Source organism: Aythya ferina, assembly GCF_964211825.1.
Source record: "Aythya ferina genome assembly, chromosome: 1".
In the NCBI taxonomy this organism is placed as follows: Eukaryota; Metazoa; Chordata; class Aves; order Anseriformes; family Anatidae; genus Aythya; species Aythya ferina.
This window is the reverse complement of record NC_140296.1, coordinates 67,082,378-67,086,273: the sequence shown is the minus strand read 5'-3', so window position 1 is coordinate 67,086,273 and position 3,896 is coordinate 67,082,378. Positions and strand designations below refer to the sequence as shown.

The 3,896-nt window shown below is 39.7% G+C and overlaps 1 long non-coding RNA gene across 1 annotated transcript; it reads left to right on the top strand.

The window, feature by feature from the left end:
- Window positions 1-911: 911 nt before the first annotated feature.
- Window positions 912-2,471, top strand: LOC311444424. Its single transcript, XR_014697881.1, has 3 exons — window positions 912-1,035; window positions 1,395-1,772; window positions 2,287-2,471. It is a non-coding gene; the product is annotated as an uncharacterized lncRNA (long non-coding RNA).
- Window positions 2,472-3,896: the final 1,425 nt, after the last annotated feature.

Sequence of the window (3,896 nt, the reverse complement as noted above, 5' to 3'; positions counted from 1 at the left end):
TTTTTTTTTTTTTTTTTTTTTTAACCAGGAAAACACTTCAGAGTTTCTTTTCTTTTTTTTTTTTTATATTGTGCGTTTGTGTGTGTGATTCATACAATGCTTGTTTTGGCTGCAGGAGTTTGGTCGTCAGCAGCAAGTTAATGAACAATTTAAGATACTGACATTGACACTTTCACCAATCATACAGCCCATCAAAGTTGCTCAAGGATTTTCTACTGCATTTGGCTTCTGCAAAGTTACTCAAAGATTTTCTATTGAATTAAGCTTCTGCTTGTCCTGCTGTAACTTTGTAAAGGGTTTCAAATAAACAAATTTACATGTTTTGTTACATACACTGTAAATGTCCTGATATTACACAGTAGAAATGAAAAGGAAAAGCAATTAAAAACTGTTTCAAAAAAATAAAAATCTGAAATTCATAGTTCAGAACTACAAGGCCATAGCCAAAGTATGCATCTCTAACCTTTCTCACAGTTATGTAGCCCTGAGGAATATCTTTGCTAATTAGATAATTGCAGAAACTTTTCCTAATACAGCTAATTTTAATGCAAAGTCCCTTAATAAAATTCATTTTTTTTCCTTTCTTTAAAATGTATTTGTCACTCTTAGTTGATTTGTGGGACTTCTACATATCAAAGTTGAAAACCAGCTGGAAAAAAACTTGAATTATATTTTAGGGAGAAACACGATTACAGTGTGAAGAGGAGGAGGAAGTTTTCCTCCTCTGCCCACCACCCTTCCTCAAGGGGCACGTGGCAAAGGCTGGCCTGTGGCTATAAGATGGTACAAACCACAGGCTCCCGTCTGAATGTAGATAAAAATGCTATGCCTTCAACCAGCACGTTGGACTGATGGGCCAAAAGAGGCTGTTCTGGAAAAGCTCTGCAACGGGAAAACAGGAGATGGAGCCTACTTTCCCTGCATGTCCCTGCTGAACATACCATAGATGTACCAGTTGAAAGTACAAGGCTTGGCATCCAGACAGGGCTGGGCTACAGAGTGCTGAAATGCCTCTAAGGATTAGTCAAAGGCTGGGTGAGTTTTCCAGTAAGTGGCAGATGAGCTTTGTCCTATGTTCCCCCGCCAGCAGCAGTTAAAAGAACAAAGTGTGAGAACATGGAGCAGTTTTTGACTCAGCCATGCAGACGGCAGCAGAGCGTGCTGGGGAAGATCCCAGAGTTTTCATCAAGTTTTTTCTTAAAAATAATAATTGGGAAAAAAAATAAAAAATCATGGCATAAGATTCAGTAGCAATTTGGCCGAAGACTAACTGTTGAGTGGGAATTTGGCCTGAGACTAATTGGCTCAGACCTGAAACGCAGTGGGATGAGAAGCTCTTTCTTCTTTTCTGACAGCCTGAAACTATTCTTAAGTGTCTACATCTTCCTTTTCAGTTCATCCCTTGTCTGCTGATTGCTGCTGACCAAAACATGCCTGTCATTCAAGTACCGCTCTACCCCAGCCCTGCTTGACTCAGAAGCTTCTTGGGCTGTGTTTTTCAGAAGCTGCATTACTTTTGAAGGAGCTGAGACAGGAAGATGCCACTTTGACAGGTTTGGCATTAGAATGTAATTAAATACTTCTGATACAGCACTCTTCACACTGTGTTAGTTGCAGCTAGCCGTGGGAAAAACAACCCTGCCCAAAGCAAAGCGGGACTTCGAGTGGAATGAAAAAACAATTTAGAAGCTTATGCCTGGAGCTGTGATCTGGAAAGAGGCAGTGCCTGGAGAAAAGGAAGACAGGTTGCCATCAGGATGATCAGAGTACGGGTAACAATAGTTTTTCAGTCATTTTTTTTCTTTTTTTCTTTTTTTTTTTTTTTCTTTTTTTCTTTTTTTCTTTTTTCTTTTTTTTTTCTTAATATTGCCTTGCTTCAATGCCGTTGCTCCTCAGACTATGGACTCAGTGGATACATGAGCTCAGAGACAGGTCAGGAAAGACTTGCAGTTAATAAGGGCCGAGAATTTTGTCTTTCATAAAACCAGCTGAAACATCTCCAGCAAAAACTGCGAACCAGTTTCCAGCTGAGCCTGGGATTCTCAAGAACAAGTGTGGATTGTTATTGTAGGCTCTAGTTTGCACTATATATGCTAGCAGTCTCACAGTTAGTTATTATTTCTGTTGAATTAGTATCCCGGGCAGAATCAGGGCTACCTTCTTTACAGAGTACGAAGCAAAGGAAATACTCATTTTCCTTTATGCAAATATGTATGCCTCTGGGTGTCTTCAAACCTATTTACAACACTAGTGAACCTCCAATTTTCCATTGACATCTCCCTGCAGGCAATGGGAACCTTTCCAACAACGTCAGACAGAAGTAGATCAGGTCTGTAAGCAAAGGAAGCAGTGTGGGAGACATGCATGCTTCACTGGGATACGTGGCTCCTTCCTGTGTGAAGGGGAGCTGTGGACTGAGCCTGGCTTTCAAAAGTGAATTAAAAAAACAAATAACGTTTTCCTGAAAAGCATTTGGTTGTGACCTGTGACAGTTATTATTTTGGATGAATGTTTCTGAGAATTGCCACCGTCTTTTCCAGTAAGCCCATTTGCCCCAAACTCTTGCACAAAATGCTCCGAAAAAAAACAAACAGGCCTCATGTTGGAGAACAGCTTGCCATAGCAATTCTTGCATAGGAAGGGTCTAAAGGTTTGTCTCAGTAATTAGTGTATGCAGTCAGCTACCAGAAAGCCAGTCTTGCTCGCTTTCACTGGAATGACGTGTGAGCAGGAGCGACACTGAACCTGAATGGGATGCATAGTTTTTAGGGAATGATGCCTGAGGCATAAAGCAGAGTGCAATCCTATTCCCATCTGAAACAAGGGCAAAGCTGTCACCAAGGTCAGGCTCTCGTTCTGTATATGTATGCAGAATGAAATCTGCACTGTCAGCAGATTATGTGTATGAATGGGATATGTGACAATAAGTTTGCAGAAGAGCAAGCCTGCACTTGAATTCTGCTTCCATAATGTGGGCTTGGAAGCTTCCCACTTTTCCTTACCAGCCCTTGACATATTTTTAGTTTTAAGTTTTCTACTACATTTGTGTAGCTAAGCAAGAGAAAGAGATATTTCTTCCTCAAGGACAAGTGACTGATGCTCCTGGTAGGCTTTACCTGCTGTAACATGGGCTTGTGTATGGTTTGCATGTTATTGCAAGCCAGAGCTTTGTTTTTTGTTGTGGCTCATTTAAGGTCCCGATAATCCACAATGGAAACAGAAAATCAGCCCTCAGTACATTTTTTCTGTATGTCACTGTCAAATAAAATAAATGGTAAAAATGCAGAGAGGACTTCTTTGTTTTAACAGTCTCTGCAAAGGCACAAGAAGCTGCCTTTAGTGTTTATGCAATTAGGATCATTTTTTGGTTACATATTTAGTGCAATGAGTAAGTATCGGTACAGTCAGGCTCAAATTAAAGCTGTTCTGACAGTATGTGCTTTAAAAATGGCAGAGAGAAATCACTTAATTAGGCAACTTCATAAAATAAGATGGCAAATTTTCCTTTCGTATTGTAGGGGCCAGTGTAAGTGGAGAAGAACAGGGATTTAATTATTAAAACTTTAGTCACTGGAAAATAACAATTTATTAAAATTTAAACTTATTTTTAAAGTGAGTTAATTTTGGTGAAATTAATTTCCAGGAAGAATCTTCAGAGGGTTCATGTCCTTCTCCAGTCTATGCTCTTCTTGTTCATGTCCACGTTCAAGGAATTGTTAGGAATGTGTGGATTCCCACTAATTTTTTTTGATTTCCTCCCAGTTTGTGCTGATTCTACAATCAGAAAGAGCAACATTTTCACAACTCATTTGGCATCTTCATCCTGAGAGTTCATTCACAACCTGTAATATCTGGAATATTGCTGACACAAAACAGGAGCAGCTTAGTGGCTGAAA